Source organism: Mytilus trossulus, unplaced genomic scaffold (genome assembly GCF_036588685.1).
Source record: "Mytilus trossulus isolate FHL-02 unplaced genomic scaffold, PNRI_Mtr1.1.1.hap1 h1tg000428l__unscaffolded, whole genome shotgun sequence".
NCBI lineage: Eukaryota > Metazoa > Mollusca > Bivalvia > Mytilida > Mytilidae > Mytilus > Mytilus trossulus.
The window spans coordinates 12592-34117 of record NW_026963356.1 but is presented as its reverse complement, the minus strand read 5'-3'; the positions used below and the strand labels follow the sequence as shown (position 1 = coordinate 34117).

General features: G+C 40.7%; 45 non-coding genes across 45 annotated transcripts; all 45 read right to left on the bottom strand.

Moving 5' to 3' along the window:
• Nucleotides 1-263: 263 nt before the first annotated feature.
• On the bottom strand, nucleotides 264-335 carry Trnae-cuc (transfer RNA glutamic acid (anticodon CUC)). Its single transcript has one exon. It is a non-coding gene; the product is annotated as a tRNA-Glu (tRNA).
• A 522-nt stretch (nucleotides 336-857) lies between these two features.
• Nucleotides 858-929, bottom strand: Trnaa-cgc (transfer RNA alanine (anticodon CGC)). Its single transcript has one exon. It is a non-coding gene; the product is annotated as a tRNA-Ala (tRNA).
• A 183-nt stretch (nucleotides 930-1112) lies between these two features.
• On the bottom strand, nucleotides 1113-1184 carry Trnaa-ugc (transfer RNA alanine (anticodon UGC)). Its single transcript has one exon. It is a non-coding gene; the product is annotated as a tRNA-Ala (tRNA).
• A 397-nt stretch (nucleotides 1185-1581) lies between these two features.
• Nucleotides 1582-1653, bottom strand: Trnae-cuc (transfer RNA glutamic acid (anticodon CUC)). The gene has a single exon. It is a non-coding gene; the product is annotated as a tRNA-Glu (tRNA).
• Nucleotides 1654-2176: 523 nt separating this feature from the next.
• Nucleotides 2177-2248, bottom strand: Trnaa-cgc (transfer RNA alanine (anticodon CGC)). Its single transcript has one exon. It is a non-coding gene; the product is annotated as a tRNA-Ala (tRNA).
• A 183-nt stretch (nucleotides 2249-2431) lies between these two features.
• On the bottom strand, nucleotides 2432-2503 carry Trnaa-ugc (transfer RNA alanine (anticodon UGC)). Its single transcript has one exon. It is a non-coding gene; the product is annotated as a tRNA-Ala (tRNA).
• Nucleotides 2504-2900: 397 nt separating this feature from the next.
• Nucleotides 2901-2972, bottom strand: Trnae-cuc (transfer RNA glutamic acid (anticodon CUC)). The gene has a single exon. It is a non-coding gene; the product is annotated as a tRNA-Glu (tRNA).
• A 524-nt stretch (nucleotides 2973-3496) lies between these two features.
• Trnaa-cgc (transfer RNA alanine (anticodon CGC)) lies at nucleotides 3497-3568 on the bottom strand. Its single transcript has one exon. It is a non-coding gene; the product is annotated as a tRNA-Ala (tRNA).
• A 183-nt stretch (nucleotides 3569-3751) lies between these two features.
• On the bottom strand, nucleotides 3752-3823 carry Trnaa-ugc (transfer RNA alanine (anticodon UGC)). Its single transcript has one exon. It is a non-coding gene; the product is annotated as a tRNA-Ala (tRNA).
• A 397-nt stretch (nucleotides 3824-4220) lies between these two features.
• Nucleotides 4221-4292, bottom strand: Trnae-cuc (transfer RNA glutamic acid (anticodon CUC)). Its single transcript has one exon. It is a non-coding gene; the product is annotated as a tRNA-Glu (tRNA).
• A 524-nt stretch (nucleotides 4293-4816) lies between these two features.
• Trnaa-cgc (transfer RNA alanine (anticodon CGC)) lies at nucleotides 4817-4888 on the bottom strand. The gene has a single exon. It is a non-coding gene; the product is annotated as a tRNA-Ala (tRNA).
• Nucleotides 4889-5071: 183 nt separating this feature from the next.
• Nucleotides 5072-5143, bottom strand: Trnaa-ugc (transfer RNA alanine (anticodon UGC)). The gene has a single exon. It is a non-coding gene; the product is annotated as a tRNA-Ala (tRNA).
• A 397-nt stretch (nucleotides 5144-5540) lies between these two features.
• Trnae-cuc (transfer RNA glutamic acid (anticodon CUC)) lies at nucleotides 5541-5612 on the bottom strand. Its single transcript has one exon. It is a non-coding gene; the product is annotated as a tRNA-Glu (tRNA).
• A 524-nt stretch (nucleotides 5613-6136) lies between these two features.
• On the bottom strand, nucleotides 6137-6208 carry Trnaa-cgc (transfer RNA alanine (anticodon CGC)). The gene has a single exon. It is a non-coding gene; the product is annotated as a tRNA-Ala (tRNA).
• Nucleotides 6209-6391: 183 nt separating this feature from the next.
• Nucleotides 6392-6463, bottom strand: Trnaa-ugc (transfer RNA alanine (anticodon UGC)). Its single transcript has one exon. It is a non-coding gene; the product is annotated as a tRNA-Ala (tRNA).
• Nucleotides 6464-6860: 397 nt separating this feature from the next.
• Trnae-cuc (transfer RNA glutamic acid (anticodon CUC)) lies at nucleotides 6861-6932 on the bottom strand. Its single transcript has one exon. It is a non-coding gene; the product is annotated as a tRNA-Glu (tRNA).
• Nucleotides 6933-7456: 524 nt separating this feature from the next.
• On the bottom strand, nucleotides 7457-7528 carry Trnaa-cgc (transfer RNA alanine (anticodon CGC)). Its single transcript has one exon. It is a non-coding gene; the product is annotated as a tRNA-Ala (tRNA).
• A 183-nt stretch (nucleotides 7529-7711) lies between these two features.
• Trnaa-ugc (transfer RNA alanine (anticodon UGC)) lies at nucleotides 7712-7783 on the bottom strand. Its single transcript has one exon. It is a non-coding gene; the product is annotated as a tRNA-Ala (tRNA).
• A 397-nt stretch (nucleotides 7784-8180) lies between these two features.
• Nucleotides 8181-8252, bottom strand: Trnae-cuc (transfer RNA glutamic acid (anticodon CUC)). Its single transcript has one exon. It is a non-coding gene; the product is annotated as a tRNA-Glu (tRNA).
• Nucleotides 8253-8776: 524 nt separating this feature from the next.
• Nucleotides 8777-8848, bottom strand: Trnaa-cgc (transfer RNA alanine (anticodon CGC)). The gene has a single exon. It is a non-coding gene; the product is annotated as a tRNA-Ala (tRNA).
• A 183-nt stretch (nucleotides 8849-9031) lies between these two features.
• Nucleotides 9032-9103, bottom strand: Trnaa-ugc (transfer RNA alanine (anticodon UGC)). The gene has a single exon. It is a non-coding gene; the product is annotated as a tRNA-Ala (tRNA).
• Nucleotides 9104-9500: 397 nt separating this feature from the next.
• On the bottom strand, nucleotides 9501-9572 carry Trnae-cuc (transfer RNA glutamic acid (anticodon CUC)). Its single transcript has one exon. It is a non-coding gene; the product is annotated as a tRNA-Glu (tRNA).
• Nucleotides 9573-10096: 524 nt separating this feature from the next.
• Trnaa-cgc (transfer RNA alanine (anticodon CGC)) lies at nucleotides 10097-10168 on the bottom strand. The gene has a single exon. It is a non-coding gene; the product is annotated as a tRNA-Ala (tRNA).
• A 183-nt stretch (nucleotides 10169-10351) lies between these two features.
• On the bottom strand, nucleotides 10352-10423 carry Trnaa-ugc (transfer RNA alanine (anticodon UGC)). Its single transcript has one exon. It is a non-coding gene; the product is annotated as a tRNA-Ala (tRNA).
• Nucleotides 10424-10820: 397 nt separating this feature from the next.
• Trnae-cuc (transfer RNA glutamic acid (anticodon CUC)) lies at nucleotides 10821-10892 on the bottom strand. Its single transcript has one exon. It is a non-coding gene; the product is annotated as a tRNA-Glu (tRNA).
• A 524-nt stretch (nucleotides 10893-11416) lies between these two features.
• Trnaa-cgc (transfer RNA alanine (anticodon CGC)) lies at nucleotides 11417-11488 on the bottom strand. Its single transcript has one exon. It is a non-coding gene; the product is annotated as a tRNA-Ala (tRNA).
• Nucleotides 11489-11671: 183 nt separating this feature from the next.
• On the bottom strand, nucleotides 11672-11743 carry Trnaa-ugc (transfer RNA alanine (anticodon UGC)). Its single transcript has one exon. It is a non-coding gene; the product is annotated as a tRNA-Ala (tRNA).
• A 2214-nt stretch (nucleotides 11744-13957) lies between these two features.
• Trnaa-cgc (transfer RNA alanine (anticodon CGC)) lies at nucleotides 13958-14029 on the bottom strand. The gene has a single exon. It is a non-coding gene; the product is annotated as a tRNA-Ala (tRNA).
• A 183-nt stretch (nucleotides 14030-14212) lies between these two features.
• Nucleotides 14213-14284, bottom strand: Trnaa-ugc (transfer RNA alanine (anticodon UGC)). The gene has a single exon. It is a non-coding gene; the product is annotated as a tRNA-Ala (tRNA).
• A 397-nt stretch (nucleotides 14285-14681) lies between these two features.
• Trnae-cuc (transfer RNA glutamic acid (anticodon CUC)) lies at nucleotides 14682-14753 on the bottom strand. The gene has a single exon. It is a non-coding gene; the product is annotated as a tRNA-Glu (tRNA).
• A 524-nt stretch (nucleotides 14754-15277) lies between these two features.
• Nucleotides 15278-15349, bottom strand: Trnaa-cgc (transfer RNA alanine (anticodon CGC)). The gene has a single exon. It is a non-coding gene; the product is annotated as a tRNA-Ala (tRNA).
• A 183-nt stretch (nucleotides 15350-15532) lies between these two features.
• Nucleotides 15533-15604, bottom strand: Trnaa-ugc (transfer RNA alanine (anticodon UGC)). The gene has a single exon. It is a non-coding gene; the product is annotated as a tRNA-Ala (tRNA).
• A 397-nt stretch (nucleotides 15605-16001) lies between these two features.
• Trnae-cuc (transfer RNA glutamic acid (anticodon CUC)) lies at nucleotides 16002-16073 on the bottom strand. The gene has a single exon. It is a non-coding gene; the product is annotated as a tRNA-Glu (tRNA).
• Nucleotides 16074-16597: 524 nt separating this feature from the next.
• On the bottom strand, nucleotides 16598-16669 carry Trnaa-cgc (transfer RNA alanine (anticodon CGC)). The gene has a single exon. It is a non-coding gene; the product is annotated as a tRNA-Ala (tRNA).
• A 183-nt stretch (nucleotides 16670-16852) lies between these two features.
• Trnaa-ugc (transfer RNA alanine (anticodon UGC)) lies at nucleotides 16853-16924 on the bottom strand. Its single transcript has one exon. It is a non-coding gene; the product is annotated as a tRNA-Ala (tRNA).
• A 397-nt stretch (nucleotides 16925-17321) lies between these two features.
• Nucleotides 17322-17393, bottom strand: Trnae-cuc (transfer RNA glutamic acid (anticodon CUC)). Its single transcript has one exon. It is a non-coding gene; the product is annotated as a tRNA-Glu (tRNA).
• Nucleotides 17394-17917: 524 nt separating this feature from the next.
• Nucleotides 17918-17989, bottom strand: Trnaa-cgc (transfer RNA alanine (anticodon CGC)). The gene has a single exon. It is a non-coding gene; the product is annotated as a tRNA-Ala (tRNA).
• A 183-nt stretch (nucleotides 17990-18172) lies between these two features.
• Nucleotides 18173-18244, bottom strand: Trnaa-ugc (transfer RNA alanine (anticodon UGC)). The gene has a single exon. It is a non-coding gene; the product is annotated as a tRNA-Ala (tRNA).
• Nucleotides 18245-18641: 397 nt separating this feature from the next.
• On the bottom strand, nucleotides 18642-18713 carry Trnae-cuc (transfer RNA glutamic acid (anticodon CUC)). The gene has a single exon. It is a non-coding gene; the product is annotated as a tRNA-Glu (tRNA).
• A 524-nt stretch (nucleotides 18714-19237) lies between these two features.
• On the bottom strand, nucleotides 19238-19309 carry Trnaa-cgc (transfer RNA alanine (anticodon CGC)). The gene has a single exon. It is a non-coding gene; the product is annotated as a tRNA-Ala (tRNA).
• Nucleotides 19310-19492: 183 nt separating this feature from the next.
• Trnaa-ugc (transfer RNA alanine (anticodon UGC)) lies at nucleotides 19493-19564 on the bottom strand. The gene has a single exon. It is a non-coding gene; the product is annotated as a tRNA-Ala (tRNA).
• A 397-nt stretch (nucleotides 19565-19961) lies between these two features.
• Trnae-cuc (transfer RNA glutamic acid (anticodon CUC)) lies at nucleotides 19962-20033 on the bottom strand. Its single transcript has one exon. It is a non-coding gene; the product is annotated as a tRNA-Glu (tRNA).
• Nucleotides 20034-20557: 524 nt separating this feature from the next.
• On the bottom strand, nucleotides 20558-20629 carry Trnaa-cgc (transfer RNA alanine (anticodon CGC)). Its single transcript has one exon. It is a non-coding gene; the product is annotated as a tRNA-Ala (tRNA).
• A 183-nt stretch (nucleotides 20630-20812) lies between these two features.
• On the bottom strand, nucleotides 20813-20884 carry Trnaa-ugc (transfer RNA alanine (anticodon UGC)). Its single transcript has one exon. It is a non-coding gene; the product is annotated as a tRNA-Ala (tRNA).
• A 397-nt stretch (nucleotides 20885-21281) lies between these two features.
• Nucleotides 21282-21353, bottom strand: Trnae-cuc (transfer RNA glutamic acid (anticodon CUC)). Its single transcript has one exon. It is a non-coding gene; the product is annotated as a tRNA-Glu (tRNA).
• Nucleotides 21354-21526: the final 173 nt, after the last annotated feature.

The following is a 21526-nucleotide window of genomic DNA, read 5'->3' as shown; positions in this document are numbered from 1 at the left end:
TATTGGGATTGAAATTTGTTGAGCAAGTACATTTGTAATTCATTTTCATGTACTGAACCTCAATCAGTCGGCCGCGTTATATATTGAGCTGAAGAAAGACATATATAAAGTATCGGTTGTAAAAGGAAATCATATAGTATATATATGCACGATAGGACAAACATATACCGTTTCTTTCATTGACCACGTACACATAACAGTTGTTTGAAGCATATACCGTTATTAATATCAATATCGATCCGGAGAAAAGGCGCAAAAATATCTTCCCAGACGGGGAATCGAACCCCGGCCGCCGCGGTGAGAGCGCGGAATCCTAACCACTAGACTACCTGGGACTTACTCATAGTGGGGTAACTTAACACATATAAAGAGCAACAATAACAGCAATCATGCCTTTTTGTACGTTACAACGTCACTGGGAATGTCGACTGGCGTTAGATAGACAATAGAATGCCAATAACTTAAGACTGCAAAAGGCAGCGAAATCACCGCGAATAGTGGCGACTGTCGACGCTACTCTATAAAACGCATTGTTTCAGGCTGGAATCATTTACTTTAACATTCGATTTGTTCTGACTCACGATAAGTTATAATCCACATAAAATTGTGACACAAGTAAACCCTGTCGGGAAAGGGAGTGTGGTATTAATTCGGCTTTGCCTGAAATGTTGAGCGTGCATTTGAGACATGCCTTTTAAGAAGAGTGATTTTGAAGTTTTAAGTCATCTGTGCCGAGTGCGCTGTCCAAACAGCACTTATATTTCGTTGCGCTTTTATGATTTTCAGGGCAAAGCAGCATTGTGTAGGCGAGATTACTTTGATTTCTCGATGCCGCTTTTGTCTGCGGCCAAAAAATATGGAGATGCCGGGGATCGAACCCGGGGCCTTTCACATGCGAAGCGAACGCTCTACCACTGAGCTACATCCCCGTCCCTGGATTTTCATCAATATTTCCTTTTTCAATTCCGCCTTTTACCGCAGGACAAGTGTTCATGTAGGTGTCCTAAGAGAGGTCGGAGATGCTCTCTTATGTTTTACTGTGCATTTTCACTTGACCGTGCACGAAAGACATAGTTTAATTGGACTCAATTACATTGACAAAAAATTAGGAGTGGAGATGCCGGGGATCGAACCCGGGGCCTTTCACATGCAAAGCGAACGCTCTACCACTGAGCTACATCCCCTTCACAAAGATAGAACATTAAATTTAAGTAGTGTATTTTCATACCATGTATATACATGCCACTCTGATTACTAAAATAGTCTTGCATCAAAAACGAAATGGCTATCTTTATCATGTTTATGTCTCTAACAGATGTATTGGGATTGAAATTTGTTGAGCAAGTACATTTGTAATTCATTTTCATGTACTGAACCTCAATCAGTCGGCCGCGTTATATATTGAGCTGAAGAAAGACATATATAAAGTATCGGTTGTAAAAGGAAATCATATAGTATATATATGCACGATAGGACAAACATATACCGTTTCTTTCATTGACCACGTACACATAACAGTTGTTTGAAGCATATACCGTTATTAATATCAATATCGATCCGGAGAAAAGGCGCAAAAATATCTTCCCAGACGGGGAATCGAACCCCGGCCGCCGCGGTGAGAGCGCGGAATCCTAACCACTAGACTACCTGGGACTTACTCATAGTGGGGTAACTTAACACATATAAAGAGCAACAATAACAGCAATCATGCCTTTTTGTACGTTACAACGTCACTGGGAATGTCGACTGGCGTTAGATAGACAATAGAATGCCAATAACTTAAGACTGCAAAAGGCAGCGAAATCACCGCGAATAGTGGCGACTGTCGACGCTACTCTATAAAACGCATTGTTTCAGGCTGGAATCATTTACTTTAACATTCGATTGTTCTGACTCACGATAAGTTATAATCCACATAAAATTGTGACACAAGTAAACCCTGTCGGGGAAAGGGAGTGTGGTATTAATTCGGCTTTGCCTGAAATGTTTGAGCGTGCATTTGAGACATGCCTTTTAAGAAGAGTGATTTTGAAGTTTTAAGTCATCTGTGCCGAGTGCGCTGTCCAAACAGCACTTATATTTCGTTGCGCTTTTATGATTTTCAGGGCAAAGCAGCATTGTGTAGGCGAGATTACTTTGATTTCTCGATGCCGCTTTTGTCTGCGGCCAAAAAATATGGAGATGCCGGGGATCGAACCCGGGGCCTTTCACATGCGAAGCGAACGCTCTACCACTGAGCTACATCCCCGTCCCTGGATTTTCATCAATATTTCCTTTTTCAATTCCGCCTTTTACCGCAGGACAAGTGTTCATGTAGGTGTCCTAAGAGAGGTCGGAGATGCTCTCTTATGTTTTACTGTGCATTTTCACTTGACCGTGCACGAAAGACATAGTTTAATTGGACTCAATTACATTGACAAAAAATTAGGAGTGGAGATGCCGGGGATCGAACCCGGGGCCTTTCACATGCAAAGCGAACGCTCTACCACTGAGCTACATCCCCTTCACAAAGATAGAACATTAAATTTAAGTAGTGTATTTTCATACCATGTATATACATGCCACTCTGATTACTAAAATAGTCTTGCATCAAAAACGAAATGGCTATCTTTATCATGTTTATGTCTCTAACAGATGTATTGGGATTGAAATTTGTTGAGCAAGTACATTTGTAATTCATTTTCATGTACTGAACCTCAATCAGTCGGCCGCGTTATATATTGAGCTGAAGAAAGACATATATAAAGTATCGGTTGTAAAAGGAAATCATATAGTATATATATGCACGATAGGACAAACATATACCGTTTCTTTCATTGACCACGTACACATAACAGTTGTTTGAAGCATATACCGTTATTAATATCAATATCGATCCGGAGAAAAGGCGCAAAAATATCTTCCCAGACGGGGAATCGAACCCCGGCCGCCGCGGTGAGAGCGCGGAATCCTAACCACTAGACTACCTGGGACTTACTCATAGTGGGGTAACTTAACACATATAAAGAGCAACAATAACAGCAATCATGCCTTTTTGTACGTTACAACGTCACTGGGAATGTCGACTGGCGTTAGATAGACAATAGAATGCCAATAACTTAAGACTGCAAAAGGCAGCGAAATCACCGCGAATAGTGGCGACTGTCGACGCTACTCTATAAAACGCATTGTTTCAGGCTGGAATCATTTACTTTAACATTCGATTTGTTCTGACTCACGATAAGTTATAATCCACATAAAATTGTGACACAAGTAAACCCTGTCGGGGAAAGGGAGTGTGGTATTAATTCGGCTTTGCCTGAAATGTTTGAGCGTGCATTTGAGACATGCCTTTTAAGAAGAGTGATTTTGAAGTTTTAAGTCATCTGTGCCGAGTGCGCTGTCCAAACAGCACTTATATTTCGTTGCGCTTTTATGATTTTCAGGGCAAAGCAGCATTGTGTAGGCGAGATTACTTTGATTTCTCGATGCCGCTTTTGTCTGCGGCCAAAAAATATGGAGATGCCGGGGATCGAACCCGGGGCCTTTCACATGCGAAGCGAACGCTCTACCACTGAGCTACATCCCCGTCCCTGGATTTTCATCAATATTTCCTTTTTCAATTCCGCCTTTTACCGCAGGACAAGTGTTCATGTAGGTGTCCTAAGAGAGGTCGGAGATGCTCTCTTATGTTTTACTGTGCATTTTCACTTGACCGTGCACGAAAGACATAGTTTAATTGGACTCAATTACATTGACAAAAAATTAGGAGTGGAGATGCCGGGGATCGAACCCGGGGCCTTTCACATGCAAAGCGAACGCTCTACCACTGAGCTACATCCCCTTCACAAAGATAGAACATTAAATTTAAGTAGTGTATTTTCATACCATGTATATACATGCCACTCTGATTACTAAAATAGTCTTGCATCAAAAACGAAATGGCTATCTTTATCATGTTTATGTCTCTAACAGATGTATTGGGATTGAAATTTGTTGAGCAAGTACATTTGTAATTCATTTTCATGTACTGAACCTCAATCAGTCGGCCGCGTTATATATTGAGCTGAAGAAAGACATATATAAAGTATCGGTTGTAAAAGGAAATCATATAGTATATATATGCACGATAGGACAAACATATACCGTTTCTTTCATTGACCACGTACACATAACAGTTGTTTGAAGCATATACCGTTATTAATATCAATATCGATCCGGAGAAAAGGCGCAAAAATATCTTCCCAGACGGGGAATCGAACCCCGGCCGCCGCGGTGAGAGCGCGGAATCCTAACCACTAGACTACCTGGGACTTACTCATAGTGGGGTAACTTAACACATATAAAGAGCAACAATAACAGCAATCATGCCTTTTTGTACGTTACAACGTCACTGGGAATGTCGACTGGCGTTAGATAGACAATAGAATGCCAATAACTTAAGACTGCAAAAGGCAGCGAAATCACCGCGAATAGTGGCGACTGTCGACGCTACTCTATAAAACGCATTGTTTCAGGCTGGAATCATTTACTTTAACATTCGATTTGTTCTGACTCACGATAAGTTATAATCCACATAAAATTGTGACACAAGTAAACCCTGTCGGGGAAAGGGAGTGTGGTATTAATTCGGCTTTGCCTGAAATGTTTGAGCGTGCATTTGAGACATGCCTTTTAAGAAGAGTGATTTTGAAGTTTTAAGTCATCTGTGCCGAGTGCGCTGTCCAAACAGCACTTATATTTCGTTGCGCTTTTATGATTTTCAGGGCAAAGCAGCATTGTGTAGGCGAGATTACTTTGATTTCTCGATGCCGCTTTTGTCTGCGGCCAAAAAATATGGAGATGCCGGGGATCGAACCCGGGGCCTTTCACATGCGAAGCGAACGCTCTACCACTGAGCTACATCCCCGTCCCTGGATTTTCATCAATATTTCCTTTTTCAATTCCGCCTTTTACCGCAGGACAAGTGTTCATGTAGGTGTCCTAAGAGAGGTCGGAGATGCTCTCTTATGTTTTACTGTGCATTTTCACTTGACCGTGCACGAAAGACATAGTTTAATTGGACTCAATTACATTGACAAAAAATTAGGAGTGGAGATGCCGGGGATCGAACCCGGGGCCTTTCACATGCAAAGCGAACGCTCTACCACTGAGCTACATCCCCTTCACAAAGATAGAACATTAAATTTAAGTAGTGTATTTTCATACCATGTATATACATGCCACTCTGATTACTAAAATAGTCTTGCATCAAAAACGAAATGGCTATCTTTATCATGTTTATGTCTCTAACAGATGTATTGGGATTGAAATTTGTTGAGCAAGTACATTTGTAATTCATTTTCATGTACTGAACCTCAATCAGTCGGCCGCGTTATATATTGAGCTGAAGAAAGACATATATAAAGTATCGGTTGTAAAAGGAAATCATATAGTATATATATGCACGATAGGACAAACATATACCGTTTCTTTCATTGACCACGTACACATAACAGTTGTTTGAAGCATATACCGTTATTAATATCAATATCGATCCGGAGAAAAGGCGCAAAAATATCTTCCCAGACGGGGAATCGAACCCCGGCCGCCGCGGTGAGAGCGCGGAATCCTAACCACTAGACTACCTGGGACTTACTCATAGTGGGGTAACTTAACACATATAAAGAGCAACAATAACAGCAATCATGCCTTTTTGTACGTTACAACGTCACTGGGAATGTCGACTGGCGTTAGATAGACAATAGAATGCCAATAACTTAAGACTGCAAAAGGCAGCGAAATCACCGCGAATAGTGGCGACTGTCGACGCTACTCTATAAAACGCATTGTTTCAGGCTGGAATCATTTACTTTAACATTCGATTTGTTCTGACTCACGATAAGTTATAATCCACATAAAATTGTGACACAAGTAAACCCTGTCGGGGAAAGGGAGTGTGGTATTAATTCGGCTTTGCCTGAAATGTTTGAGCGTGCATTTGAGACATGCCTTTTAAGAAGAGTGATTTTGAAGTTTTAAGTCATCTGTGCCGAGTGCGCTGTCCAAACAGCACTTATATTTCGTTGCGCTTTTATGATTTTCAGGGCAAAGCAGCATTGTGTAGGCGAGATTACTTTGATTTCTCGATGCCGCTTTTGTCTGCGGCCAAAAAATATGGAGATGCCGGGGATCGAACCCGGGGCCTTTCACATGCGAAGCGAACGCTCTACCACTGAGCTACATCCCCGTCCCTGGATTTTCATCAATATTTCCTTTTTCAATTCCGCCTTTTACCGCAGGACAAGTGTTCATGTAGGTGTCCTAAGAGAGGTCGGAGATGCTCTCTTATGTTTTACTGTGCATTTTCACTTGACCGTGCACGAAAGACATAGTTTAATTGGACTCAATTACATTGACAAAAAATTAGGAGTGGAGATGCCGGGGATCGAACCCGGGGCCTTTCACATGCAAAGCGAACGCTCTACCACTGAGCTACATCCCCTTCACAAAGATAGAACATTAAATTTAAGTAGTGTATTTTCATACCATGTATATACATGCCACTCTGATTACTAAAATAGTCTTGCATCAAAAACGAAATGGCTATCTTTATCATGTTTATGTCTCTAACAGATGTATTGGGATTGAAATTTGTTGAGCAAGTACATTTGTAATTCATTTTCATGTACTGAACCTCAATCAGTCGGCCGCGTTATATATTGAGCTGAAGAAAGACATATATAAAGTATCGGTTGTAAAAGGAAATCATATAGTATATATATGCACGATAGGACAAACATATACCGTTTCTTTCATTGACCACGTACACATAACAGTTGTTTGAAGCATATACCGTTATTAATATCAATATCGATCCGGAGAAAAGGCGCAAAAATATCTTCCCAGACGGGGAATCGAACCCCGGCCGCCGCGGTGAGAGCGCGGAATCCTAACCACTAGACTACCTGGGACTTACTCATAGTGGGGTAACTTAACACATATAAAGAGCAACAATAACAGCAATCATGCCTTTTTGTACGTTACAACGTCACTGGGAATGTCGACTGGCGTTAGATAGACAATAGAATGCCAATAACTTAAGACTGCAAAAGGCAGCGAAATCACCGCGAATAGTGGCGACTGTCGACGCTACTCTATAAAACGCATTGTTTCAGGCTGGAATCATTTACTTTAACATTCGATTTGTTCTGACTCACGATAAGTTATAATCCACATAAAATTGTGACACAAGTAAACCCTGTCGGGGAAAGGGAGTGTGGTATTAATTCGGCTTTGCCTGAAATGTTTGAGCGTGCATTTGAGACATGCCTTTTAAGAAGAGTGATTTTGAAGTTTTAAGTCATCTGTGCCGAGTGCGCTGTCCAAACAGCACTTATATTTCGTTGCGCTTTTATGATTTTCAGGGCAAAGCAGCATTGTGTAGGCGAGATTACTTTGATTTCTCGATGCCGCTTTTGTCTGCGGCCAAAAAATATGGAGATGCCGGGGATCGAACCCGGGGCCTTTCACATGCGAAGCGAACGCTCTACCACTGAGCTACATCCCCGTCCCTGGATTTTCATCAATATTTCCTTTTTCAATTCCGCCTTTTACCGCAGGACAAGTGTTCATGTAGGTGTCCTAAGAGAGGTCGGAGATGCTCTCTTATGTTTTACTGTGCATTTTCACTTGACCGTGCACGAAAGACATAGTTTAATTGGACTCAATTACATTGACAAAAAATTAGGAGTGGAGATGCCGGGGATCGAACCCGGGGCCTTTCACATGCAAAGCGAACGCTCTACCACTGAGCTACATCCCCTTCACAAAGATAGAACATTAAATTTAAGTAGTGTATTTTCATACCATGTATATACATGCCACTCTGATTACTAAAATAGTCTTGCATCAAAAACGAAATGGCTATCTTTATCATGTTTATGTCTCTAACAGATGTATTGGGATTGAAATTTGTTGAGCAAGTACATTTGTAATTCATTTTCATGTACTGAACCTCAATCAGTCGGCCGCGTTATATATTGAGCTGAAGAAAGACATATATAAAGTATCGGTTGTAAAAGGAAATCATATAGTATATATATGCACGATAGGACAAACATATACCGTTTCTTTCATTGACCACGTACACATAACAGTTGTTTGAAGCATATACCGTTATTAATATCAATATCGATCCGGAGAAAAGGCGCAAAAATATCTTCCCAGACGGGGAATCGAACCCCGGCCGCCGCGGTGAGAGCGCGGAATCCTAACCACTAGACTACCTGGGACTTACTCATAGTGGGGTAACTTAACACATATAAAGAGCAACAATAACAGCAATCATGCCTTTTTGTACGTTACAACGTCACTGGGAATGTCGACTGGCGTTAGATAGACAATAGAATGCCAATAACTTAAGACTGCAAAAGGCAGCGAAATCACCGCGAATAGTGGCGACTGTCGACGCTACTCTATAAAACGCATTGTTTCAGGCTGGAATCATTTACTTTAACATTCGATTTGTTCTGACTCACGATAAGTTATAATCCACATAAAATTGTGACACAAGTAAACCCTGTCGGGGAAAGGGAGTGTGGTATTAATTCGGCTTTGCCTGAAATGTTTGAGCGTGCATTTGAGACATGCCTTTTAAGAAGAGTGATTTTGAAGTTTTAAGTCATCTGTGCCGAGTGCGCTGTCCAAACAGCACTTATATTTCGTTGCGCTTTTATGATTTTCAGGGCAAAGCAGCATTGTGTAGGCGAGATTACTTTGATTTCTCGATGCCGCTTTTGTCTGCGGCCAAAAAATATGGAGATGCCGGGGATCGAACCCGGGGCCTTTCACATGCGAAGCGAACGCTCTACCACTGAGCTACATCCCCGTCCCTGGATTTTCATCAATATTTCCTTTTTCAATTCCGCCTTTTACCGCAGGACAAGTGTTCATGTAGGTGTCCTAAGAGAGGTCGGAGATGCTCTCTTATGTTTTACTGTGCATTTTCACTTGACCGTGCACGAAAGACATAGTTTAATTGGACTCAATTACATTGACAAAAAATTAGGAGTGGAGATGCCGGGGATCGAACCCGGGGCCTTTCACATGCAAAGCGAACGCTCTACCACTGAGCTACATCCCCTTCACAAAGATAGAACATTAAATTTAAGTAGTGTATTTTCATACCATGTATATACATGCCACTCTGATTACTAAAATAGTCTTGCATCAAAAACGAAATGGCTATCTTTATCATGTTTATGTCTCTAACAGATGTATTGGGATTGAAATTTGTTGAGCAAGTACATTTGTAATTCATTTTCATGTACTGAACCTCAATCAGTCGGCCGCGTTATATATTGAGCTGAAGAAAGACATATATAAAGTATCGGTTGTAAAAGGAAATCATATAGTATATATATGCACGATAGGACAAACATATACCGTTTCTTTCATTGACCACGTACACATAACAGTTGTTTGAAGCATATACCGTTATTAATATCAATATCGATCCGGAGAAAAGGCGCAAAAATATCTTCCCAGACGGGGAATCGAACCCCGGCCGCCGCGGTGAGAGCGCGGAATCCTAACCACTAGACTACCTGGGACTTACTCATAGTGGGGTAACTTAACACATATAAAGAGCAACAATAACAGCAATCATGCCTTTTTGTACGTTACAACGTCACTGGGAATGTCGACTGGCGTTAGATAGACAATAGAATGCCAATAACTTAAGACTGCAAAAGGCAGCGAAATCACCGCGAATAGTGGCGACTGTCGACGCTACTCTATAAAACGCATTGTTTCAGGCTGGAATCATTTACTTTAACATTCGATTTGTTCTGACTCACGATAAGTTATAATCCACATAAAATTGTGACACAAGTAAACCCTGTCGGGGAAAGGGAGTGTGGTATTAATTCGGCTTTGCCTGAAATGTTTGAGCGTGCATTTGAGACATGCCTTTTAAGAAGAGTGATTTTGAAGTTTTAAGTCATCTGTGCCGAGTGCGCTGTCCAAACAGCACTTATATTTCGTTGCGCTTTTATGATTTTCAGGGCAAAGCAGCATTGTGTAGGCGAGATTACTTTGATTTCTCGATGCCGCTTTTGTCTGCGGCCAAAAAATATGGAGATGCCGGGGATCGAACCCGGGGCCTTTCACATGCGAAGCGAACGCTCTACCACTGAGCTACATCCCCGTCCCTGGATTTTCATCAATATTTCCTTTTTCAATTCCGCCTTTTACCGCAGGACAAGTGTTCATGTAGGTGTCCTAAGAGAGGTCGGAGATGCTCTCTTATGTTTTACTGTGCATTTTCACTTGACCGTGCACGAAAGACATAGTTTAATTGGACTCAATTACATTGACAAAAAATTAGGAGTGGAGATGCCGGGGATCGAACCCGGGGCCTTTCACATGCAAAGCGAACGCTCTACCACTGAGCTACATCCCCTTCACAAAGATAGAACATTAAATTTAAGTAGTGTATTTTCATACCATGTATATACATGCCACTCTGATTACTAAAATAGTCTTGCATCAAAAACGAAATGGCTATCTTTATCATGTTTATGTCTCTAACAGATGTATTGGGATTGAAATTTGTTGAGCAAGTACATTTGTAATTCATTTTCATGTACTGAACCTCAATCAGTCGGCCGCGTTATATATTGAGCTGAAGAAAGACATATATAAAGTATCGGTTGTAAAAGGAAATCATATAGTATATATATGCACGATAGGACAAACATATACCGTTTCTTTCATTGACCACGTACACATAACAGTTGTTTGAAGCATATACCGTTATTAATATCAATATCGATCCGGAGAAAAGGCGCAAAAATATCTTCCCAGACGGGGAATCGAACCCCGGCCGCCGCGGTGAGAGCGCGGAATCCTAACCACTAGACTACCTGGGACTTACTCATAGTGGGGTAACTTAACACATATAAAGAGCAACAATAACAGCAATCATGCCTTTTTGTACGTTACAACGTCACTGGGAATGTCGACTGGCGTTAGATAGACAATAGAATGCCAATAACTTAAGACTGCAAAAGGCAGCGAAATCACCGCGAATAGTGGCGACTGTCGACGCTACTCTATAAAACGCATTGTTTCAGGCTGGAATCATTTACTTTAACATTCGATTTGTTCTGACTCACGATAAGTTATAATCCACATAAAATTGTGACACAAGTAAACCCTGTCGGGGAAAGGGAGTGTGGTATTAATTCGGCTTTGCCTGAAATGTTTGAGCGTGCATTTGAGACATGCCTTTTAAGAAGAGTGATTTTGAAGTTTTAAGTCATCTGTGCCGAGTGCGCTGTCCAAACAGCACTTATATTTCGTTGCGCTTTTATGATTTTCAGGGCAAAGCAGCATTGTGTAGGCGAGATTACTTTGATTTCTCGATGCCGCTTTTGTCTGCGGCCAAAAAATATGGAGATGCCGGGGATCGAACCCGGGGCCTTTCACATGCGAAGCGAACGCTCTACCACTGAGCTACATCCCCGTCCCTGGATTTTCATCAATATTTCCTTTTTCAATTCCGCCTTTTACCGCAGGACAAGTGTTCATGTAGGTGTCCTAAGAGAGGTCGGAGATGCTCTCTTATGTTTTACTGTGCATTTTCACTTGACCGTGCACGAAAGACATAGTTTAATTGGACTCAATTACATTGACAAAAAATTAGGAGTGGAGATGCCGGGGATCGAACCCGGGGCCTTTCACATGCAAAGCGAACGCTCTACCACTGAGCTACATCCCCTTCACAAAGATAGAACATTAAATTTAAGTAGTGTATTTTCATACCATGTATATACATGCCACTCTGATTACTAAAATAGTCTTGCATCAAAAACGAAATGGCTATCTTTATCATGTTTATGTCTCTAACAGATGTATTGGGATTGAAATTTGTTGAGCAAGTACATTTGTAATTCATTTTCATGTACTGAACCTCAATCAGTCGGCCGCGTTATATATTGAGCTGAAGAAAGACATATATAAAGTATCGGTTGTAAAAGGAAATCATATAGTATATATATGCACGATAGGACAAACATATACCGTTTCTTTCATTGACCACGTACACATAACAGTTGTTTGAAGCATATACCGTTATTAATATCAATATCGATCCGGAGAAAAGGCGCAAAAATATCTTCCCAGACGGGGAATCGAACCCCGGCCGCCGCGGTGAGAGCGCGGAATCCTTTTTTTTTTTATCTTGTATATTTATTCAACTTCATCTCATCATCTCATTTTTACAATATTTACATATATAATAGAAAACATCAAGTCCCTATACTCTTTGGCTTCCTCATTCTTACTCTATCATTCATTTTTATATTCTTTTTTTTTTTTTTAACTTTTTTTTTTTTATTATCTCACACACGGTTAAAATATTATCTCAAAGTATTGTCAGACAATTAAATAGTTATTAAACATGTTAAATCTAATATCTAAAGTCAATAGTTTCCATAATAGTAAAAGTGTCTTTATCAAAAGTCAAAGATTCACATAACGCATATACGGCTGGTTGAATCCATTCCAGTAACGCAAAACAATGAACTCGATGTTATTTTGTAAATATGACACGGTCTGTGGAAATACATTGTATTGTCTATAAAAAAAAAACCAATTAAATCAATTAAAACATAACAATAAAAAACACTATCATACAAAGTTCAGTCATCCCTATCTCACACTAGACTTATCATATCATATAAAATTTACATTATAAATTATGTTTTTTCACATAGTTTATCATTTTTTCAATTCCATAATTGGCCGTATCGTTCCAAAAAATTGTTTCAGTCACATCCTCAAATTCTTTTACAACCAACTGTTCATAATGTTCATAGTTATAATCATCATCATTCAATGTTCTAATCTGCATTCTATCTGTTTCATATACAACCAACAATTCCCTGTTTTGTACCTTTCCAATCAATAAATCTCGGCCAGCTCGACTTTTTTTAAAAACTATTTTGCCAAAACGTTCATGTAATATTTGTGGCGGACTAACAGTATCTTCATCGCACTTTTCCGTATCAATATTCGGTCCGTTATCCTTTGGTTTGACTTTTTGATCTGGTTTTAATTTAGTTACTATTGTCTTCTCTTCATGTGTGTTTATTATTGGATCTAAATTGTGTATAGGTAAGTTGATAAACCGGTTAGGCAAGTCACTGTCTATATTTACAGACGATCGTTCTATATTGTCACCACACTGTGTTGATGTGTATTCAGAGGCACAAACGGGTTCATTTTCACATTCCATACTTGGTTCATCATTATTAATACTAATAATTTCATTTTCGTTTTCAACTGTTATATCGTCTAATGTATCTAAACGCGTAACTTGTATTTCATTGTTGCTTTCATTATATTCCCGCAAACGCTTATTGTCTCTTCTTAAGAGCGCGGAATCCTAACCACTAGACTACCTGGGACTTACTCATAGTGGGGTAACTTAACACATATAAAGAGCAACAATAACAGCAATCATGCCTTTTTGTACGTTACAACGTCACTGGGAATGTCGACTGGCGTTAGATAGACAATAGAATGCCAATAACTTAAGACTGCAAAAGGCAGCGAAATCACCGCGAATAGTGGCGACTGTCGACGCTACTCTATAAAACGCATTGTTTCAGGCTGGAATCATTTACTTTAACATTCGATTTGTTCTGACTCACGATAAGTTATAATCCACATAAAATTGTGACACAAGTAAACCCTGTCGGGGAAAGGGAGTGTGGTATTAATTCGGCTTTGCCTGAAATGTTTGAGCGTGCATTTGAGACATGCCTTTTAAGAAGAGTGATTTTGAAGTTTTAAGTCATCTGTGCCGAGTGCGCTGTCCAAACAGCACTTATATTTCGTTGCGCTTTTATGATTTTCAGGGCAAAGCAGCATTGTGTAGGCGAGATTACTTTGATTTCTCGATGCCGCTTTTGTCTGCGGCCAAAAAATATGGAGATGCCGGGGATCGAACCCGGGGCCTTTCACATGCGAAGCGAACGCTCTACCACTGAGCTACATCCCCGTCCCTGGATTTTCATCAATATTTCCTTTTTCAATTCCGCCTTTTACCGCAGGACAAGTGTTCATGTAGGTGTCCTAAGAGAGGTCGGAGATGCTCTCTTATGTTTTACTGTGCATTTTCACTTGACCGTGCACGAAAGACATAGTTTAATTGGACTCAATTACATTGACAAAAAATTAGGAGTGGAGATGCCGGGGATCGAACCCGGGGCCTTTCACATGCAAAGCGAACGCTCTACCACTGAGCTACATCCCCTTCACAAAGATAGAACATTAAATTTAAGTAGTGTATTTTCATACCATGTATATACATGCCACTCTGATTACTAAAATAGTCTTGCATCAAAAACGAAATGGCTATCTTTATCATGTTTATGTCTCTAACAGATGTATTGGGATTGAAATTTGTTGAGCAAGTACATTTGTAATTCATTTTCATGTACTGAACCTCAATCAGTCGGCCGCGTTATATATTGAGCTGAAGAAAGACATATATAAAGTATCGGTTGTAAAAGGAAATCATATAGTATATATATGCACGATAGGACAAACATATACCGTTTCTTTCATTGACCACGTACACATAACAGTTGTTTGAAGCATATACCGTTATTAATATCAATATCGATCCGGAGAAAAGGCGCAAAAATATCTTCCCAGACGGGGAATCGAACCCCGGCCGCCGCGGTGAGAGCGCGGAATCCTAACCACTAGACTACCTGGGACTTACTCATAGTGGGGTAACTTAACACATATAAAGAGCAACAATAACAGCAATCATGCCTTTTTGTACGTTACAACGTCACTGGGAATGTCGACTGGCGTTAGATAGACAATAGAATGCCAATAACTTAAGACTGCAAAAGGCAGCGAAATCACCGCGAATAGTGGCGACTGTCGACGCTACTCTATAAAACGCATTGTTTCAGGCTGGAATCATTTACTTTAACATTCGATTTGTTCTGACTCACGATAAGTTATAATCCACATAAAATTGTGACACAAGTAAACCCTGTCGGGGAAAGGGAGTGTGGTATTAATTCGGCTTTGCCTGAAATGTTTGAGCGTGCATTTGAGACATGCCTTTTAAGAAGAGTGATTTTGAAGTTTTAAGTCATCTGTGCCGAGTGCGCTGTCCAAACAGCACTTATATTTCGTTGCGCTTTTATGATTTTCAGGGCAAAGCAGCATTGTGTAGGCGAGATTACTTTGATTTCTCGATGCCGCTTTTGTCTGCGGCCAAAAAATATGGAGATGCCGGGGATCGAACCCGGGGCCTTTCACATGCGAAGCGAACGCTCTACCACTGAGCTACATCCCCGTCCCTGGATTTTCATCAATATTTCCTTTTTCAATTCCGCCTTTTACCGCAGGACAAGTGTTCATGTAGGTGTCCTAAGAGAGGTCGGAGATGCTCTCTTATGTTTTACTGTGCATTTTCACTTGACCGTGCACGAAAGACATAGTTTAATTGGACTCAATTACATTGACAAAAAATTAGGAGTGGAGATGCCGGGGATCGAACCCGGGGCCTTTCACATGCAAAGCGAACGCTCTACCACTGAGCTACATCCCCTTCACAAAGATAGAACATTAAATTTAAGTAGTGTATTTTCATACCATGTATATACATGCCACTCTGATTACTAAAATAGTCTTGCATCAAAAACGAAATGGCTATCTTTATCATGTTTATGTCTCTAACAGATGTATTGGGATTGAAATTTGTTGAGCAAGTACATTTGTAATTCATTTTCATGTACTGAACCTCAATCAGTCGGCCGCGTTATATATTGAGCTGAAGAAAGACATATATAAAGTATCGGTTGTAAAAGGAAATCATATAGTATATATATGCACGATAGGACAAACATATACCGTTTCTTTCATTGACCACGTACACATAACAGTTGTTTGAAGCATATACCGTTATTAATATCAATATCGATCCGGAGAAAAGGCGCAAAAATATCTTCCCAGACGGGGAATCGAACCCCGGCCGCCGCGGTGAGAGCGCGGAATCCTAACCACTAGACTACCTGGGACTTACTCATAGTGGGGTAACTTAACACATATAAAGAGCAACAATAACAGCAATCATGCCTTTTTGTACGTTACAACGTCACTGGGAATGTCGACTGGCGTTAGATAGACAATAGAATGCCAATAACTTAAGACTGCAAAAGGCAGCGAAATCACCGCGAATAGTGGCGACTGTCGACGCTACTCTATAAAACGCATTGTTTCAGGCTGGAATCATTTACTTTAACATTCGATTTGTTCTGACTCACGATAAGTTATAATCCACATAAAATTGTGACACAAGTAAACCCTGTCGGGGAAAGGGAGTGTGGTATTAATTCGGCTTTGCCTGAAATGTTTGAGCGTGCATTTGAGACATGCCTTTTAAGAAGAGTGATTTTGAAGTTTTAAGTCATCTGTGCCGAGTGCGCTGTCCAAACAGCACTTATATTTCGTTGCGCTTTTATGATTTTCAGGGCAAAGCAGCATTGTGTAGGCGAGATTACTTTGATTTCTCGATGCCGCTTTTGTCTGCGGCCAAAAAATATGGAGATGCCGGGGATCGAACCCGGGGCCTTTCACATGCGAAGCGAACGCTCTACCACTGAGCTACATCCCCGTCCCTGGATTTTCATCAATATTTCCTTTTTCAATTCCGCCTTTTACCGCAGGACAAGTGTTCATGTAGGTGTCCTAAGAGAGGTCGGAGATGCTCTCTTATGTTTTACTGTGCATTTTCACTTGACCGTGCACGAAAGACATAGTTTAATTGGACTCAATTACATTGACAAAAAATTAGGAGTGGAGATGCCGGGGATCGAACCCGGGGCCTTTCACATGCAAAGCGAACGCTCTACCACTGAGCTACATCCCCTTCACAAAGATAGAACATTAAATTTAAGTAGTGTATTTTCATACCATGTATATACATGCCACTCTGATTACTAAAATAGTCTTGCATCAAAAACGAAATGGCTATCTTTATCATGTTTATGTCTCTAACAGATGTATTGGGATTGAAATTTGTTGAGCAAGTACATTTGTAATTCATTTTCATGTACTGAACCTCAATCAGTCGGCCGCGTTATATATTGAGCTGAAGAAAGACATATATAAAGTATCGGTTGTAAAAGGAAATCATATAGTATATATATGCACGATAGGACAAACATATACCGTTTCTTTCATTGACCACGTACACATAACAGTTGTTTGAAGCATATACCGTTATTAATATCAATATCGATCCGGAGAAAAGGCGCAAAAATATCTTCCCAGACGGGGAATCGAACCCCGGCCGCCGCGGTGAGAGCGCGGAATCCTAACCACTAGACTACCTGGGACTTACTCATAGTGGGGTAACTTAACACATATAAAGAGCAACAATAACAGCAATCATGCCTTTTTGTACGTTACAACGTCACTGGGAATGTCGACTGGCGTTAGATAGACAATAGAATGCCAATAACTTAAGACTGCAAAAGGCAGCGAAATCACCGCGAATAGTGGCGACTGTCGACGCTACTCTATAAAACGCATTGTTTCAGGCTGGAATCATTTACTTTAACATTCGATTTGTTCTGACTCACGATAAGTTATAATCCACATAAAATTGTGACACAAGTAAACCCTGTCGGGGAAAGGGAGTGTGGTATTAATTCGGCTTTGCCTGAAATGTTTGAGCGTGCATTTGAGACATGCCTTTTAAGAAGAGTGATTTTGAAGTTTTAAGTCATCTGTGCCGAGTGCGCTGTCCAAACAGCACTTATATTTCGTTGCGCTTTTATGATTTTCAGGGCAAAGCAGCATTGTGTAGGCGAGATTACTTTGATTTCTCGATGCCGCTTTTGTCTGCGGCCAAAAAATATGGAGATGCCGGGGATCGAACCCGGGGCCTTTCACATGCGAAGCGAACGCTCTACCACTGAGCTACATCCCCGTCCCTGGATTTTCATCAATATTTCCTTTTTCAATTCCGCCTTTTACCGCAGGACAAGTGTTCATGTAGGTGTCCTAAGAGAGGTCGGAGATGCTCTCTTATGTTTTACTGTGCATTTTCACTTGACCGTGCACGAAAGACATAGTTTAATTGGACTCAATTACATTGACAAAAAATTAGGAGTGGAGATGCCGGGGATCGAACCCGGGGCCTTTCACATGCAAAGCGAACGCTCTACCACTGAGCTACATCCCCTTCACAAAGATAGAACATTAAATTTAAGTAGTGTATTTTCATACCATGTATATACATGCCACTCTGATTACTAAAATAGTCTTGCATCAAAAACGAAATGGCTATCTTTATCATGTTTATGTCTCTAACAGATGTATTGGGATTGAAATTTGTTGAGCAAGTACATTTGTAATTCATTTTCATGTACTGAACCTCAATCAGTCGGCCGCGTTATATATTGAGCTGAAGAAAGACATATATAAAGTATCGGTTGTAAAAGGAAATCATATAGTATATATATGCACGATAGGACAAACATATACCGTTTCTTTCATTGACCACGTACACATAACAGTTGTTTGAAGCATATACCGTTATTAATATCAATATCGATCCGGAGAAAAGGCGCAAAAATATCTTCCCAGACGGGGAATCGAACCCCGGCCGCCGCGGTGAGAGCGCGGAATCCTAACCACTAGACTACCTGGGACTTACTCATAGTGGGGTAACTTAACACATATAAAGAGCAACAATAACAGCAATCATGCCTTTTTGTACGTTACAACGTCACTGGGAATGTCGACTGGCGTTAGATAGACAATAGAATGCCAATAACTTAAGACTGCAAAAGGCAGCGAAATCACCGCGAATAGTGGCGACTGTCGACGCTACTCTATAAAACGCATTGTTTCAGGCTGGAATCATTTACTTTAACATTCGATTTGTTCTGACTCACGATAAGTTATAATCCACATAAAATTGTGACACAAGTAAACCCTGTCGGGGAAAGGGAGTGTGGTATTAATTCGGCTTTGCCTGAAATGTTTGAGCGTGCATTTGAGACATGCCTTTTAAGAAGAGTGATTTTGAAGTTTTAAGTCATCTGTGCCGAGTGCGCTGTCCAAACAGCACTTATATTTCGTTGCGCTTTTATGATTTTCAGGGCAAAGCAGCATTGTGTAGGCGAGATTACTTTGATTTCTCGATGCCGCTTTTGTCTGCGGCCAAAAAATATGGAGATGCCGGGGATCGAACCCGGGGCCTTTCACATGCGAAGCGAACGCTCTACCACTGAGCTACATCCCCGTCCCTGGATTTTCATCAATATTTCCTTTTTCAATTCCGCCTTTTACCGCAGGACAAGTGTTCATGTAGGTGTCCTAAGAGAGGTCGGAGATGCTCTCTTATGTTTTACTGTGCATTTTCACTTGACCGTGCACGAAAGACATAGTTTAATTGGACTCAATTACATTGACAAAAAATTAGGAGTGGAGATGCCGGGGATCGAACCCGGGGCCTTTCACATGCAAAGCGAACGCTCTACCACTGAGCTACATCCCCTTCACAAAGATAGAACATTAAATTTAAGTAGTGTATTTTCATACCATGTATATACATGCCACTCTGATTACTAAAATAGTCTTGCATCAAAAACGAAATGGCTATCTTTATCATGTTTATGTCTCTAACAGATGTATTGGGATTGAAATTTGTTGAGCAAGTACATTTGTAATTCATTTTCATGTACTGAACCTCAATCAGTCGGCCGCGTTATATATTGAGCTGAAGAAAGACATATATAAAGTATCGGTTGTAAAAGGAAATCATATAGTATATATATGCACGATAGGACAAACATATACCGTTTCTTTCATTGACCACGTACACATAACAGTTGTTTGAAGCATATACCGTTATTAATATCAATATCGATCCGGAGAAAAGGCGCAAAAATATCTTCCCAGACGGGGAATCGAACCCCGGCCGCCGCGGTGAGAGCGCGGAATCCTAACCACTAGACTACCTGGGACTTACTCATAGTGGGGTAACTTAACACATATAAAGAGCAACAATAACAGCAATCATGCCTTTTTGTACGTTACAACGTCACTGGGAATGTCGACTGGCGTTAGATAGACAATAGAATGCCAATAACTTAAGACTGCAAAAGGCAGCGAAATCACCGCGAATAGTGGCGACTGTCGACGCTACTCTATAAAACGCATTGTTTCAGGCTGGAATCATTTACTTTAACATTCGATTTGTTCTGACTCACGATAAGTTATAATCCACATAAAATTGTGACACAAGTAAACCCTGTCGGGGAAAGGGAGTGTGGTATTAATTCGGCTTTGCCTGAAATGTTTGAGCGTGCATTTGAGACATGCCTTTTAAGAAGAGTGATTTTGAAGTTTTAAGTCATCTGTGCCGAGTGCGCTGTCCAAACAGCACTTATATTTCGTTGCGCTTTTATGATTTTCAGGGCAAAGCAGCATTGTGTAGGCGAGATTACTTTGATTTCTCGATGCCGCTTTTGTCTGCGGCCAAAAAATATGGAGATGCCGGGGATCGAACCCGGGGCCTTTCACATGCGAAGCGAACGCTCTACCACTGAGCTACATCCCCGTCCCTGGATTTTCATCAATATTTCCTTTTTCAATTCCGCCTTTTACCGCAGGACAAGTGTTCATGTAGGTGTCCTAAGAGAGGTCGGAGATGCTCTCTTATGTTTTACTGTGCATTTTCACTTGACCGTGCACGAAAGACATAGTTTAATTGGACTCAATTACATTGACAAAAAATTAGGAGTGGAGATGCCGGGGATCGAACCCGGGGCCTTTCACATGCAAAGCGAACGCTCTACCACTGAGCTACATCCCCTTCACAAAGATAGAACATTAAATTTAAGTAGTGTATTTTCATACCATGTATATACATGCCACTCTGATTACTAAAATAGTCTTGCATCAAAAACGAAATGGCTATCTTTATCATGTTTATGTCTCTAACAGATGTATTGGGATTGAAATTTGTTGAGCAAGTACATTTGTAATTCATTTTCATGTACTGAACCTCAATCAGTCGGCCGCGTTATATATTGAGCTGAAGAAAGACATATATAAAGTATCGGTTGTAAAAGGAAATCATATAGTATATATATGCACGATAGGACAAACATATACCGTTTCTTTCATTGACCACGTACACATAACAGTTGTTTGAAGCATATACCGTTATTAATATCAATATCGATCCGGAGAAAAGGCGCAAAAATATCTTCCCAGACGGGGAATCGAACCCCGGCCGCCGCGGTGAGAGCGCGGAATCCTAACCACTAGACTACCTGGGACTTACTCATAGTGGGGTAACTTAACACATATAAAGAGCAACAATAACAGCAATCATGCCTTTTTGTACGTTACAACGTCACTGGGAATGTCGACTGGCGTTAGATAGACAATAGAATGCCAATAACTTAAGACTGCAAAAGGCAGCGAAATCACCGCGAATAGTGGCGACTGT